The sequence below is a fragment of the Lissotriton vulgaris genome, chromosome 6 (assembly GCF_964263255.1).
Source record: "Lissotriton vulgaris chromosome 6, aLisVul1.2, whole genome shotgun sequence".
NCBI lineage: Eukaryota > Metazoa > Chordata > Amphibia > Caudata > Salamandridae > Lissotriton > Lissotriton vulgaris.
This window is the reverse complement of record NC_141694.1, coordinates 1,661,254,142-1,661,271,124: the sequence shown is the minus strand read 5'-3', so window position 1 is coordinate 1,661,271,124 and position 16,983 is coordinate 1,661,254,142. Positions and strand designations below refer to the sequence as shown.

Genomic DNA, 16,983 nt, shown 5'->3' with positions numbered 1-16,983 from the left:
GCATCAGGGTTGCTTTTCTTAAAGTTACAGCATAACTACTCAGGTTCAAGGGCCCAGGACTGGTTTTGGCACCACTTTGCAATGCAGGACTCACATCAGAAGAGTCCCAGTGCTGGCAATAAGATGTGGATGAAGTCTTTGATTTACCTAAGACTTACAACAGGAGGCAACCACACACAAGCCATTGTTGAACCTTGGGAAGCAGGAAGAAGAAAGCAAAGTCCAGTCCTTTCACTGTCCAAAACAAAAGAAGCAGGCCAGCACAACACAGTAACGAGCAGAGTGACAGTTCCCCTCCTACAGCTTCTCTCGCTCTTCTTGAGAGAATCTCCTCTTAGTCCAGAGGTGTTCTAAAGTCCAGAGTTATAGGTCCATTTGGCCTTTGAAGTAGGCATACTTCAGAGAATAGTCTTTGTATTGCACAGAGCCTGTTTTGGCCTGTTCTGGCTCCAGACAAAGTACAGGTGGAGACAGCATGGTGAGAGGCCAGGCACAGCCCTATTCAGGTGTCAGTGACAACTCCTCCCACCACTCTAGCTCAGAAAGGCCCATCAGCCTGGTGATGGGCAATTGGATATGCAGGGCACACCCCAGCTCCCTTTGTGTGACTGTCTAGAGTGAATGCAAAAACAGCCCAACTGTCAGTCAAAACTAGACGTGGACTTTACAGGCAGCAGAGGCACAGGATGGTAAAGCAAGAAAATCCCCACTTTTTGTGTGTCATTTGTGTGTCTTTAACTATATCGCCCTAAGTGCGCTGAGTATGCCTAGCCATAGCTCCCAGGCTCACAATGCCAATGGAAACAAGCTAGCCTGGCTGATGAGGGGTGATTCGCTGAAACCGGTCCCAGGATACTTATTTTTGGTCCAGGGAGGACCTGGCATGGCAGTTTGGGTGGACTGTTCGCATGAGGAGCAGGGTCAAGACTGATTCACATATGGCTGGGTCTAAACTGGGCTGGCATGGTGAGCAAAAGTACAATGCATTGAACTCAGACCTCTTGACTGGGAATGAATGTTTGATTTGTTCTGCATTCTGTCCATCAGTTGTGTTTATTTTGCTTTCTCGCCCTAAGTGCGCCGGCAATGCCCAGACGTGGGTTTCTGTCTCACTGTGAGGCTATATTTAAGCTAGCCTGGCTGATGAGGGGTGATACCCCTGAAGTAGTCCCAGGATGATTGTTTGTGGTCCAGGCAGGACCTGGCTTGGAAGTTCAGGCTGCACTGTTCCCATGAGGAGCAGGGTCAAGACTGATTCGCATATGGCTAGATCTAAACTAGGGTGGCATGGTGAGCAAAAGAACAAAGGATTGAACCCAGACCTCTTGACTGGAGATGTATGTTTGATTTGTTCTGCATTCTGTCCATCATTTGTGTTTTTTTTGCTTCATCACCCTAGGTGTGCCGGGTATGCCCAGACGTGGGTCTCTGGCTCACTGTGCCACTGTATTTAAGCTAGCCTGGCTGATGAAGGGTGATATCCCTAAACCAGTCCCAGGATGCTTGTTTGTGGTCCAGGGAGGACCTGGCTTGGCAGTTCGGGCTGGACTGTTCCCATGAGGAGCAGGTTCAAGACTGATTTGCATTTGGCTGGGTCTAAACTGGGGTGGCATAGTGAGCAAAAGAACGATGGATTGAACCCAGATCTCTTGACTGGGGGTAAATGTTTGATTTATTCTGCATCCCTCCATAATTTGAGACTTTCACTTTCTAAAAGTGGCATTTTCAAACATACAATTAAAAACTACCTTCACTAGAAGATGTGTTTTTAAATTCTGAGCTCATGGAACGAAAACTCAAAATCTCTACCTCTTCTCAATTAAATGTTACACTTGTAAGTTATAACATGGCAGCTTCAATGATATCCTATGGTAGAGACAGTCCTTGCCATAGTGAAAAACGAAATTGGCAATATTTCACTATCAGGACATGCAAAACAAACCAGTTCATGCACTACCTTTCACATACACTGCACCCTGCCCATGGGGATACCTTGGGCCTACCTTAATGGTGCCTTACATGTAGTAAAAGGGTAGGTTTCAGCCTGACAATTGGGTGCACTTGTCATGGCGACTTTGCAGTTTAAGCCTGACATGTTTACAGGCCTACTTATGTAGGTTGCACAATCAGTGCTGCAGGCCCACTAGAAGCATTTTATTTACAGGCCCTGGGCACACACAGTGCACTTTACTAGAGACTTACCAGTAAATCAAATATGCCAATCATTGCTAACCAATCATGATCACAATTTACACAAGGAGCACTTGTACTTTAGCCCCGATCAGCAGTGGTAAAGTGCACAGATCTCTAAAACCAGCAAAAACGAAATGCTGCACACAGTCAAAAACAAGAGGCCAAAAGCAAAAAGACAGGGGAAAACCGGCCAAAGATGCAAGGTCTAACAACTGACAAAACCGAATACCTATGTCGAGATTCTAAGGACCCTATAATAAGATTGTTTGTGGTCACAAAGCCTTTGATTCACAAAGACAGAACATTTGAGCTGGAAAGCACCTTTATAGAATGTACAAAAGGCCCTCTTGTGAGTCAGAAAAGTCTTTTTAAGTTGTAAAAGGTATTTTGCAACCTGTTAGGAATAGAAAATAGAGCAGGTGTGAAATGGGAGTCCCCCTTTCATCTGGGATTTTTAATGGAATGCATCAATCGTTTAAGAACACAATTGCAGCAGCAAACCATTGATCACTTACCGACATCCCCCACCCCCCAAAGATGTGGTGGTGATTGATTCGCAAATGGGACACTGTCCATGTGGCACACTTTCCCTTTTGTGAATCATGTCAGTAGCCTCACGAGCGAGAAGATAGTGGTCCAGAGGACCACTGCCTGATCCTCCTCATGTGTTCCCAACAGGCAACACATTTTTCTTTCAAAAGCAGCCCTTTAATGGACCTCGGTTGCTTTTACAAATTAGTTTCATGTTTGAGGATGAAATGCAAGAATGTAGGTTAGCTGCCCCTTGCAGCCTTCCTCCCCAATGGTCGCAAATTTTGATCTCCTTAATTAATTGCCATTGGGCACGTTGATTTGCGATCCCCTGTGAATGGGCAATTTGCGATGCAAACTATTAGTACATAGATCACTTTGCAAATTGCATTCACCTTTCAAGCCAGTCGCTATGCACATTGTACATCACTGGGTTTCTAATAGGGTTAGTACACTAAACTCCAATCCCTCCATTTCCAACCTGTCACCAGCTAACTCCCCTATGTCTCTAGACAGCTCTCTCGGTAATCCCACCCCCCAACTCAAGCACAAACTTCTGTGATTCATGTTCGACTCCTACCTTAAAAACAAATACAGCAGGTCACCCAAAGCAGCCACGATCATCTCAAGGTCCTCAAGAAAATACATGGTTCCTCGAAGACAAAGAGAGAACCACAGACATACAAAGAACCGTTTTATGGCAAAATTGGTTGTGACAATGTACTCCATTGCAGCCTCCATAAACAGCTGTGCACAAAAGAGGCCTAAATGCTGCAGCTACACCCTCCACAGGAACTCCATATTCTCCCGTTTCACCCCACCATGGAGAATGCACATGAGCTCAAAATCCAAAAAAAGGGATTACATTCAAAATTGAGTTAATGATCCACAAGATACTACACAGCCACTGGCTGAAATATAGGTGCATGCCCCCACATGCAACCTAACATCTGCAACCCAAGACCAGATTGAAATACAGACAACAAGAAAGCAAGGATGGGAGGGTATAAATTTGCTGTAGCTGAACTCAGTATCTGAAATTCCCTTCCATCTTTACTTGGAGTCGAATCCATCCACAGTTTAGAAAAAACTAAAATGCCTATTTCAAGAAAAATACGACAGATACCCCTTCCTCGATTTACCACTGCCCACATCAACAAGCATTTACTACCAGGAGCTCACCAATAACTACAATCACTTATAGAAGCAACTTTACTATAATTTAGGAATCTAGTATCGAAGTAGCAGCAGCACACGTCACACAGATTATATCATAATTCAAGTCTGTACGTATCACGTACCTGGATATCCCAAACGTTACGCACTATACAAATGACACATACTTACAAATAATCAACTTGCTTTGTCAGGTTAGTCTAATTGTTTCTGTGGACACACATACAGAGAAGGAAAGCACCCCCCGTTCTATTACGTGTGCATGCATTCAAGAATAACTTCTTCCTGTCTAACAAAATAAATATTTTTCATAAAAATGGCTAGTACTGTTGTTAAAAATCAACAGCTCTTGCACAGACGTTTACTTCTAAAAGTTAATATTTTTGTTTAATCTCTACTTCCTGCAATCCCTGATCCCATGTCCAGAGTTTAGGAAGTGCCTCAATTAATGTAACTATAGGTTTCACTAGCTGTGACAATGTAAAGATATAGGCTACCCAGGAGACAGAAAATCACAGATGAAATATATGATTCTATGGATTACAGGGGCCGGCCCATCCAACTCTTCAATGGCCATGATCAATACATTTCAAAGGTGCTCAGTACACAACTATTAATCCTTGTGAGTTTATGACTTTTGTTAAGTATGTAATATCCATGGGCTTTCTTCTTGTAGATATATACTCTGCTTGTGTACGTTTGTAATGGTATTCATACAGCCTGACCCAATGTAGGAAGTGTATTGCTTCTTCACCTGGAGGAAGTGGTAACGAGTGAAGTGAGACACGTTCTATCAAAGCAATCCCTGATAGGACATCCTAAAGCTGTAGGCCTACGTTTACCATACGACCCAAAATACCTTCCAACTTCCCTCCACCCTGCATGTGCTCCAATGCATCAGAGAAGGTCCTGAGCTCTGCATGCAAGAGTGCTGCTACTCCCACCACTGACTTCAGTTTAGCTTTGCGACGCATCCATTGATGGTGTCGTTGCTTTTATACAATGTGCAAAAAATCCACGTCCACCAAGTTTTGAGCGCTCAAATCTGGACAAGCCTAACTGTATAATTGTCACTGTCTCGTTATTTTAGTGTAGGAAATGACAAGACACACAGAATTACGGTTCAGAAAACAGTTCATATGGAAAAAAATTAAATTATTTAAAGTATTGGGCTGTCATCTATTTAATTGGTGGGCAGGTTAAATACATGTGTTGCAGAAATTAGAAATGCGGTTTAAAAGCTCTAGTAGCTTCTTTGTGCTTTAATATGAGTGCTAAATCTTTCAACTGTGTCCCTGTGCTTCACAAGAGGATTGCGTGGAACATGAATGACACTAAAGGTTTTGCAGAAGAGTCATAACGAATCAGAGGTGATAATGCCCACTTTAAGGTTTAGGGTTGCTTGCACTGCCATGCTGATAGAGTGTTATCTGCATGAGATTCTGGCAGTCATAACTCCGCATATGCTTGCTGTATGGCAGACATTTAAGAAGCACTGTGAAACTAGGCACGGGTTGTGCATGCTGAAATACAATCAGATATTGTTCACTACTGAGGAAGAATGCCAAGTAGCCAGCTAGTCCTGGCATGTGTAACAATGCACTGCTGGCGCCTCCTTCGCCCTGCAGAGCAGTAAAGAGCTGCTTCACTTCCTCCGGCGTGCCTGCTGGGGATAGCTCAAGAGCAGATTAATGTGGTTAGGGCAGAGCTGGAAGGTTGCCGAACAGCTCCTGGGCCACAGGGTTTGCAAAAACATTTGCATTTCTTTATGCTGGTAGTGTCTCAAACAGGACTTGCGTTCATGGGTTTTATCACAAGTGTCATAAGGACATTCTCAGTGCTTGGTTTAAAAAAAGAAGATGTGGGGAGCAGGATAGATAGCAAGACGTACAAGTCGATACTATCGATGCACAAAAGTCCTCTGAGGGATCACCGTGTATTTTCTCTAAGTGAAGTTGGACATGCAATGACCTAGAAGCTGTAAGCCACCAAATGTGTGATACGCAATTGTGCTCACTCACCCACAGTCATCCGATAGCCCTGGTTTAACTGTATATAATATCTTATATCACATCAGGAACTGAAGCTGGGAATAATAGCTGACCTTCAGTCAGTCAGGAACAGTGCCCAACAATTAGCAACGGGTGTGTAATGGAGCAAAAATCTAGTGTTGTATTGTTCGAATAGGGTAGAAGGGGTATTTATAAACATGGCAACGGGCCTTGAAGCGTCTTCAGCGAAGACACTTGGTTTAAGGCTTCAAAGTGGGGGACAAGCACAGGTGATATGTTATTCCTGCTGAACTGTGTATATTTTACCATTTGTGTTTCCCACCATAACCATAGATGTTCATAAACACTTGGCTAACACCAGTACTGGGATTAACAAATTGTATGGACTTTTTAAATCAGGACGCAAACTAATATATGTGAAATAGTGCCCAATGCTTGGCAAATTCATAAATAGATTTTACCAGACAAGCCATAATAAAATTCTGCTGGTTCACTTATCAGTTTAACTAGCACCGTTATGATAGGCCATAAACAAAACGCTTGACTGGTCAAATATAAAAATGTGACAATAATTTGGTATTGGATTGAACTGAAATAGTTCCTAAGGGCCTGCAACGCCAGTGGTAAACTACAGTATCCACACTGTTCACACACAGTGTCACCAAGTGACATTTGGTGTCCAGTGTCACAAAGGTGAATTCAGGTAGCAGCACTATATTGCAATGCTGTAGTGTGAGTTGGGCAAGATACAGTTTATGTTTTACTTCAGCCACCGAAGGGCTGTATTGGAGGGTGCCATAGGGCACTAGTTCAATGCCCTCTTTTTCTTTTCCACTGCAGATAGTAGCCAGGTCCTGGCCCACTTAGAGAATAACCTACAATTCACTCTCCCGAAGAGCTCGAGGTCCAAGAACCACATGTGTGATATTTGTGGATTGTGGACCAACAGCTGATGTTTGAAAAGGAAGATCTATTTCTCAAAGTCACAGAAATCACTACAGACCTCTGAGGCTACCCTGGAATAAGACTGTGCCCTTGTGCACGAGCTGAGGATTGTTTGAGGCAGGGTAGGTTTGTGACGCTTTCTGTCCATCATTAATACATGAATGTCTCCTGTCAATGTCTTCACGTAGGGTAGGCCGACATTGAGTTTCCTTAAGCCGCTGTCTACTAACCAGACTGTATCACGAGGAGCTCACGCGCCTGTCAGTCAGCTGTCTTTAGTTAATGGAGAAGCTAAAATACCTCATTTCCCAGTTTCCTTCTAAGGGGAATCAGCTCTAAATGTGGTATTCCTCGGACATGACTCACGCGGGCAGCATACGTCTAAACTTACCAGACCCATTTTTTGCAGAAGCCAGGTGCCCAAGAGCATCCCTCCTGGACGAAAACTAAAAAAGCGTGTCATACATACAAGGAATTCTTCATACCTCCGATAATACTTGATAATTCGGAATCTCCTTTTCAGTCATCAGTCGCGCTGATATGGTGATTTCTACCTCCCAATAAAAGGAGGCGCGCGGGCAGCTTGCAACAAGTGTCTGACTGCTGCAGGGAGGGAGTGCGGTGCCAGACAGAGGCAGGCAGCCTGTGCAGCGCTCCGTGCGCAGCCGCCTGCTTCGAAGAGAGGGCAGACTGGAGGAGCGCGAGCGGCTGCAGACGAAGCGCAGTCTGGCTGCCAGGCCAGCAGACAGGCACCGCGCACGGATGGATGGGCGTGGAGGACGTGCCGCCTCCCCCAAAATGAATCTCGAGTTCACACACGTCCACGCAGCTCTCGAACTGCTAACGCTGTGAACGGGCGGGCGCCCTCTGACATGGAGCCGCCGGTCCACTCCGGCATGAACATGCATTAGTCTGGATTTAGATTTTAGAAAAACATTAAACGAGAAGCATCGGACCCACCACCTAGGTGTGACAGATATGCGATGTGTCTGAACTGATAGTGCAGGGGCGTAACATCGAATCCAGACGCCCCCTCCCCCCAGTTGTTGTGGTCAGTTTTGTTTTCTTTTACCCTTGGGGTCCCAGCACTGCAGCCGTTTTGTTGAAAGGTGTCTACTCCGAGGGCGGGAGATGATCTACTTGAAGTATCATCTTCGCCCCTCCTCTCCTTAGACCACCATGCCCCTGAGGAGAGGCTGCCCCGCCGGCCCTCCAGCCACCCCTCCCGAGGGCACCGGGCAAGGCAGGACTTCAGCCTCCTGCCACCTGTCCATATTTCCCACAGCTGCGGCGGGTGTGTGCCACGCATGCATGCACGCACCCCTCGGTGTCCCCACGCTGCCGCCTCCAGCCCCCCACCCTTACCGGTGATGTGTAGAGCAGCGCCGGGGTGAGGGTCGGGGTCTCTGCGGGCTGGCGGTCGTCGGGGGTCGGCTGGCTCCCCGCGGGGCATGCATGGGGCGAATCCAGGGCACGGAGTGCGCTGCCGCTCCTCCGCTTCTCCCGACGGTTATGGTAATGATGGGTTTTAGCCGAGCAGCCAGCGTGTGAAACCAGTAAATCCTGTTTTACATTTCCCTCTGGATTTAATAGGAGAGATTTCAGTATGCCCCCAGGGTTAGAAAGTGAATATGACAACCGCATTTCTTTCTTTTCTTTCCCTCTCTCAGAGCTCTGCACACACTGCTGCCTTCCCTTCCGCGGGAGGCCCCCCTGGCCCCCTCCTCTCTCCATCAGCCCCCCCCCCCCCCCCCTTACTCTCCAGTCTGTGCTTCTCAACCGCGAGATGCTCAGCCTCACCACAGACGTTTTCAAGACACTCTCAGGATCTTACGGCTATGTTTTTTCCTCTGACTGGGTGGTGGTCACGGCCATTAAGGTTTATTGCAGTATTTTCTTCCATGTTTCTTTTATGCCTTGCTCGCGGCGATGCCCAGACTGCCAGGGCGAGCACTGCACCACATCAGATGAATAACACATGACATGTATCTCTCCTGCCGTCTAACATTTTGCAGTTATGCTTTCCATGTAAATTGAGTGTGTGAATCGAAGTTTTTTTCCGACGAGGAGACACACGACTGCCAAGGTGCCCTGCTTTTCTAAAACTGGGTTAATACTGCCCTTGAACCAGTCACAAACCCAATGTCCCGATGCCACTCGAAGCACCAGAGAATAGCCATTATCCCCTGAGTCCGACGAGTTGAGTCACTGTTGAAATGCCGCACAGTAATGTTGAAATGCCGCACAGTAATAATCACCAAACATGATTTTATACGAAATATTGTTGTCTACTCTGTTTCAAATTGACTAACAATGCTAACTCTGGTGTAAATTCCAGTTTAGCAGTTGTAAATGATTTCGTCTAGTAAGGAGGAGATTGATTCTTTAACATGTACTAAAATACAATGACAATTATTACTGTGTTTATGTGGAAATCATTAATAATAGTTTTGTACTTCAGTTGCTGTTGTTTTGAAACTCTCGTTATTTCCCCTCGACACAGTCAATTTGTAAAATAACAAAACACGTGTGCAGTGAATAGAAGTTATTTACACATTGTCAACTGGACTTTCCTACAGAGTGTATTAAAGGTCTCATTTGTACAGATGTTTCTTTTGACCTGATCAGACAAGGTCAAACTTGAATTCTTAGGGTAAAACTAGACAGGCACTGCTCTTGATGTAGTTAATTACATTTCTTGAGATAAATCCTAATAATGTTTGTCTGCAGGACAACCTGAGATCCTTTCTGTTTATGTATGTATGAAGGTGAAGGTATCCGTTTCATGACAGTTGAAGCTTCAGAAAGAGCATTCATGACATGACTGGACCCTCTAATCAAAGGAATTGTTCGTACTGGTAATGGCAATGCTGATGGCTGTTATGGAAGTATACATAACGTGATACATGAACTACTTGAATTAATGTTAGTCACTAGTAATTCGTTCGTTCGTTCCAAAAGCTTTATTCGATCAATAAAAAATAATCATGAAAGCACATAAAAAATTTAACATTTCCAATCCATATTACTAGTAATTACTCGGGCCGCATCTCATTCTGAGGTGATTTTCCACACCATGCCACCTCAATGGGACAGGTATGCCCTGACGTTAGTTTTTGCCACTGGAACAAAGCTGTACCGGACTGATTGGCCCTAATAAGGACAAAGCCAGGCTTGTGTTTAGGTTCAGAAAGGACCCTGGCCTGCCACTTCTTGCTGAACTGCTCCTTTTAGAACAGGGCCAAGACTTATTTGCATATTGCTGGGAGAAAACTGAGATGGCATGGTGTTCAAAATAACAGTCGACTAGGATGTGACCCAGAGTAATTACCAGTGGCTGAGATTAATTCAAGGATTCCATCCATCTTTTTTTGCATATTTCTATGCAGCACTCTGGGTGGGACAGGTACACCCAGATGTGCATCCTGTGCAAGTGGAACCAAGCTTTACTCAACTTATGAATCCTCATTGGGGCAAAACTGGTCTTAGGTTTCTTCTGTTCCGGTTAAGGGAGGACCTGGCCTGGCATTTCAGGTTGGATTGTTCCTATTGGAACAGGATCAAGAATGATTTTAATATAGCTGGGTCCAAATTGAGGGGGCACAGTGTGTAAAATAATTATGTACTAGAAAGTGGCCAGAGTAATTACCAGTGGGTGAGATTAATTAAGGTATTCTAGCCATTACTTTTTTCCCATACTTCAATGAGATGCAATAAGTGGGACCGGTATGCCCAGACATGGGTCTAATGCACACTGTCCCATTGGAACCAAGCTATACCCAACAGACAAAACCAGTCTTAGGCTACTTGTGTTCTGGTTCATGGAGTATCTGGCTTGGCAGTTCAGGCAGGACTGTTCCTGTTGGAGCACGGTCTAGACTGATGTGCATATGGCTGGGTCCAAACTGAGGTGGCATGGTGTGCGAAATAATGATGGACTAGAAGAGTAACTACCAGTGGCTGAGATTTATTCAAGCAGTCCAACCCTCACTTTTATGTATACATCAGTGTGCCGCACTTAATTAGGACTGGTATGCCCAAGCGTGGGTGCCATGCACACTGTGCCACTGGAACCAAGCTATACCTAACTGATGAGCCCTAATAACAGTGAAAAGCAAAAGGAACAAATGATGGACGGAATGCTGAACAATGCAAACTTTCACCTCTAGTCACAAAGATCTGGGTTTAATCAATTGTTCTTTTGCTCACCACACCACCCCTTTTTTGGGACCCGGCCATATGCAAATCAGTCTTGACCCTCATGGAACAGTCCAGCCTGAACTGCCAAGCCAAGTCATTCCTGGACTGGAAACAATTATCCTAGGGCAGGTTTCGGGGCATCAGCCTTCGTCAGCCAGGCTAGCTTAAATCTAGTGGCACAGTGAGCACAGGACCCATGTCTGGTCATCCACTTCACACTTAAGGCGAAAAAAGCAAATGGAACAAATGATGGATGGAATGCTGAATAATGCAAACATTCACCCCCAGTCACAAAGATCTGGGTTTAATCCATTGTTCTTTTGCTCACCAAGCCACCCCAGTTTGGACCCAGCCAAATCCCAATCAGACTTGACCCTGTTCCTCCTGGGAACAGTGCTCAAAAGCTAATAGCGCCTAGGCGTTATTTGAGGTCGCCCTTAATCAAGGTAAATCTAAAGTTCAGTCCTACCGCGATGGAGGGCAGTTCAGCTACAGGACCCATGCAGGTTCCGCTGAAAAAGTACCTTGGCTGGAGCAAGCATCAGCGTTGAAGACTCAAATTGTAGTCAGGTCCCGTGCCTTCATCGAACTCCTTACGATGCAGGCTTTGCATCATCGCCGAGCCTCGCAGTTGGGTCCTGTGTCGTTGTTATGTTATGTTATGTTATCCGGGGTTTTGTAGAGCGCTCAACTACTCAATCAGAGTGTCCCGGCGCTGTTAGACCCGGCAAAGCACAAAACAAGGAAGCAGATGGAGTTATTGGCAGAACAGCCATTTTTGAGCTCTTTTTTAAAAGACAGCAGGTTGTCAATCTTCCTTAATGACAATGGCAGTGCATTCCAAGCCAGGGGCGCCAGATGTTTAAAAGAGCGACCCCCTATACGAGCACGCCTAATTTCCGGGATCGTGGGTAGCGACAATGAAGCTGAGCTTAAGGCTCTAGCCGGATAGTGAAAGCCAATCCTGTTCCTAAGATAGCGGGCACCATTGCTATGAAGGGCCTTGAACGCAATTGTAAGAGTCTTAAAGATAATGCGTTTCCGAATGGCCAGCCATTGGAGAGATTTCAGAAGTCCCGTGGCGTTGGATCTCCGGCTAAGGCCAAAAATTGCCTGCGCCGCAGAATTCTGAACCACCTGCAGGCACGACAGGAGGTAGTCAGGGAGGCCCAGATATAGCACATTCGCATAATCCAGCCTCGATCCAATCAGGGCTGTCCATCTTCACTCCAAGATTCTTAGCGACTATAGTATCAGCGGAGGGTGGAAACTTAGCAGCCGGCCACCAGGACTTCCAACAGGGGTCTGGGGGACAGCCACAAAAGAGAACCTCTGATTTGTCAGAGTTGCATTTCAGTTGGTTCCGTTGGAACCATGCAAAGACGGCACCCAGGCAACTCTTAATCTGCTCTCCATTGAAGTCCATGTTCCTTCCGCACGTAAAGAGGAGCTGTGTGTCATCGGCGTAAGAGACAATCTGGGCACCGCAAGACTCATCCAGCTCCGCCAGAGGGGACATATAGATATTAAAGAGAGTGGGGCTCAAAATAGAACCCTGGGGAACTCCCACCACCAATGGCGACACAACGGCTGAGTGCGGAGGGGCCCAGACCGTCTGTTGGCGGTCGGAAAGAAAAGAGTCAAACCATCTGAACACCGTCCCCTCTACCCCGATCTCCAAGAGTCTTGCAAGGAGGCGGTTGTGGGGGACGGTGTCAAACGCCGCCGAGAGATCTAACATCACCAGGAATGCTTTACCTCTGCCGTCCAAGACCTCTTTGATGACTCCGATACCTCCAGCAGTGCAGTTTCGGTACTCATATTCGCCCTAAATCCAGACTGAGTATAACGGAGGACACCATGTGTCTCAACAAAGTCCGAGAGAACGGACTGCACATGCTTTTCCACAACTTTAGTCAGGACCGGAAGCAGAGAGATGGGCAGATAGTTGGCGTGAATACTCGGGTCCAGGGTCGGCTTTTTGAAAAGAGGGAGAACAAGAGCCTGTTTCCAGGCCTGCGGCACCACCCCCGTCTCAAGGGAGTGGTTTAAGATAGGATTGATGATAGGGTTAATGACAAGTACCATTTTGGCTAAAAACTTAGCGGGACAGGAGTCCAGCGGGGAGCCTGATTTCATTTTGGAAAGAAGTTTCAACGAAGTTTTGGGCCAAAGAGGTGGAAAATTAGACAACGTGGGCCTCCCAAAAACGGGAAAAAGAGAAAGGGGTGCAGGATTGAACGCTACCACTGGTGCAGCAGGTGAAAAAGTCGCCTGAATGTTTTGGATTTTATTAGCATAAAAATTTGCCAATTCCGTGACCCATGGATCAGAGAAGGAGCACTTAGATGTAATAGCGGCAGGCGAGGTGAATTCCTTCACAATCATGAAGATTTCCTTACTGGTGTTAGTGGCCTCATCAATCCTCCTGTCAAACCCCTTATGATGTAGGCGCTATGTCAATGGTAAGCCTTTCAGTCCGGTTCAGCGCCGCTGTTGAGCCACCCAGTGATGTCCTTGAAACCGTGCTGCTTTAGCCTCAAAGGGCACTGCATCAGTTCCGATCGGCGCAAAGACGTCACTGTCGATTCTTGCAGAAAAGCAACTGCAGAATCCACTTCAAGGCCCAGGACTGGATTGGCACTTCTTGGCAGGGCAGGACTCACAGTTGGCAGAGTCCAGCTGCTGAAGCAAGGTTGATGGAAGTCTTTGATGGCCCTGAGACTTCAAAACAGGAGGCAAGCCAGCTAGCCCTTGAAGTCACTTAAGTTCTTGCAGGATGTAGAAATGAGGTCCACTCCTTCTCTCTCCCAGGCATGAGGCAGCAGGCCAATGCAGTAGTGCAGTTCAGCAGTGTGGCAATCCTTCCTGGCGGAATGGCCTCAGATCCAGAAGTGTCCTGAATTGATGGTTTCAGGGGTCCAGTACTTATACCCAGTTGTACCTCCGAAGCAGGGGAGACTTTAAAGAGGCCTTTGAAGTACACAAGGTCCTTGTATTTCCCGCCCTTGCTCCAGACTCACTACAAAGGGGTATGCAGCTCTTTGTGTGGGAACAGGCACAGCCCTATTGAGGTGCAAGTGTCAGCTCTTACCTCTTAATCTAGCTAGGAAGGCCCATCAGGCTGGTGATGGGCCAACAAAATGTGAGTGTCACACCCCAGTTCCAATTGTATGTGATTGGCTAGAGGGAAATGCACAAAGCCCAGCTGTCACTTACCTCAGACATGTATTCCGAGAGAGGCACAGAATAGTTAAAGTAAGACAATGGCAACTTTCTGAAAGTTATAAGGAACACGGATCCCTAAACATTAGATAAGGAAAATAATAATCTGGGAACACAAATAATGCCCTGGCAATAGCCAATCAATTGTTAAAAAAAACTGTTTATTAATACAGGAAAATAAAATCGGTTTGTGTGAGTAAATACCCGTACGGGCACCCCTGACAGGTAATAAAGGAATAAATAGGCAAAAAAGTTTGCGACAAAAAAGTAAACAAAGGGTCAAAGTCACACCTTCGTAAAACACAACACTACTGCACCCCATAGTCTATTTTGCATAATCACACAGGTCAGAGTGATAATGTCGACGACATTTCGATCCACTAGAAATAAGGAATCATCATCAGGATAATGCAATATTTGCCTGAATACATAAATCAATATGAAAACAAGTTAATCAACGTAAGAACCATAGAAATTGCAAAAGAACAAATGGATCCAATGGCTGCACCAAGAACTCGTCGAGACACTACATCTGAGTGTCATCCCATCCACAAATGCCATCCCAGAAGGGGAATTTATGAGAACACAACCGTAAATGTATCTGTCGTTGAGCATGGGGAAATTCTAAATGAATTAAACCACAGGAGCGGGACGTGGCCCAAGGACCAGAAATCAAAATGCAAGTCCGGCTGGCTCAATCTTAACAAAATCCTTCGGTGAACAGTCAATAAGGGACACCAGGGAGGCGGGACGTGTCTGATGGCACAGAGTAATCCCAAACACACCGGCCAATCAAAATAAGCGGGTCATTATATACGGCAAGAATGCCAGAGTGGTACTGTTTTTCAGGTTTTTAAAAAATTGTTTGGATATTGCCCCAGCATTCCTAGTGTTTCCAGAGTATTGTTTTCCTTGTCTAATGTTTTGGGACCTGTGTTCCTTATAACCTAAACTACCCTGGCTCCCTAGACATCAGTAGTATAGGTTATACACTACTTGTCATCATATATTTTTGACAGGTGGCCAGGCCCCCTTGGCCACGCCCCCTTAAAAAAACTTAGGGGGGAAAAAAAGTATATGTAAAAAAAGTATATAAAAAAAGTATATTAAAAAAAACGTATAAAACGATAAGTTAGGATTTGTGAATTAAGGCATATAAAATGATACGTCGATGAAAAAAATGTATAAAACGATAAGTTAGGATTTGTGCATCATGGCATATAAAATGATACGTAGATGAAATCAAAAGAGCGTAAAATGGCCAAGCATGCGCAATTACCAGGGTGGGCCCTGGTAATTGCGGAGGACCTGGACGGATTGGGGGTGCCGAGATCTGCCCCCGTACCTTTGGCCTGGCCTGGACGTGGCTGGGAGACCTGTCTCAGTGGCTGGATCAGGCCATTCAGGTGAGGCTGGCGCAGCTGGTGGTTTAATTGGCAGTTGCAGGGGCCGCCGTGTCGGGAAGCTAGAGTGCGGTGTCCCCCCTTTTTCCTCCCCCCCTGCCTGCTTGGGGTGTTGAGGGGAATCGATGGAATGGTCGGCCCGCAGGGGGCCATTGGGAGGCCAGTGGCTGTCTCTAGGAACCCCGCCCTCTGAGGCCTGTGACTGTTGCCTGTTGCTCAAGTGGTGCCCACCTTCCTTCAGAGGGGGACCGGCGGTGGGATCGGGCCTCAGGGTTCAGAACACTTGGATTTGGCGACTGACTTCTGAGGGGCAGTTCCCCCCCCTCCCCTTCCGGATTGGGATCCTTGGCGTGCTAGTCGCGGCCTCCCCTCGGTGGGAGGTGGTGAAGGAGGTTCGGCGGCGTGGTCGGGCCGCGCAGTGGGGGCATGGCAGCTCAGTGACTGATTCATTGTCACTTCCTTCTTTCCTCCCCCCCTCCCCTCCGGAGCTGATTGTGGATCTCGGGGGTGCCTTCGCTGGCGGCTGGGCGGGCCGCGTGGACCAGCATTGGGCCCTGGGGTACGGTGGTTTCCCTCGCGGCTGACGGGGCCATAAGGTGGGGACAGCAGTGTGGTGCTTCTTCGTGCCGGTGGGAACCTTGCCCCGGCGGTTGGCGGCGCCGCGATCTTGGGCCCGGGAGCCCCTTCTGAAGTGGGGCCTTGATAGGTTTCGCGGGCCTGGTCTTGCCCCTACAGCGGTTGAACCGGACCGCTGGAGCTGGTGGCTCTCACGCTTGCGCCTTGTGCTCCTTTGGGATTCCAGAGGGGCCTCGGGTGCAGCCATGACACGTGACAAGGGAGGCGGTGGATCGACCAAGCAGGGCCCAATTGACAAGTTCACCGGCCCGGGGGCAGCGGCTGGGGCCTTCGGGGGGGGGGCGCCGGGAGCCGTGCCGGACAATGCGGCCCTCATGGCTGCTATCACCCAATCTAGGGACATGTTGGACGCCAAAATAGGGGCAGTTGGCGCAGGCGTTATGCTGTTGCGGCTAGACCTGCGCAACGCGGTGGCCCGTATCACGAGGTGGAGACCCGGATTTCTGGGGTTGAGGATGATGTCACGGTCCTAAAGCAGAAAGTAGGAAAGATGGAGTCAGTCCAGAAGGGCCTTGCGCTTCGAGCGGAGGATGCGGAGGGGAGGGCCCGTCGCAACAACCTCCATTTTGTGGGGTTTCTGGAAGGCTGCGAGGAGGGCAACATGGAACAATTTCTGACGCGCTGGCTGGAGGGCTGGCTTCCCTCGGAGGCCATGTTCCGAT

At 47.2% G+C, this 16,983-nt stretch overlaps 1 protein-coding gene across 2 annotated transcripts in view; it reads right to left on the bottom strand.

Annotated features, from left to right (window-relative positions):
• Window positions 1-8,461, bottom strand: part of SERTAD4 (SERTA domain containing 4) — an 80,948-nt gene extending 72,487 nt beyond the window's left edge. Inside the window, exon 1 of one of the 2 annotated variants that reach the window (XM_086927828.1) lies at window positions 8,223-8,461. The gene's annotated coding sequence lies outside the window, so the exon portion shown is untranslated. Of the gene's footprint in view, window positions 1-7,342; window positions 7,535-8,222 lie in introns of those variants that run through there. The other variant, XM_086927829.1, reaches the window with a different exon arrangement.
• Window positions 8,462-16,983: the final 8,522 nt, after the last annotated feature.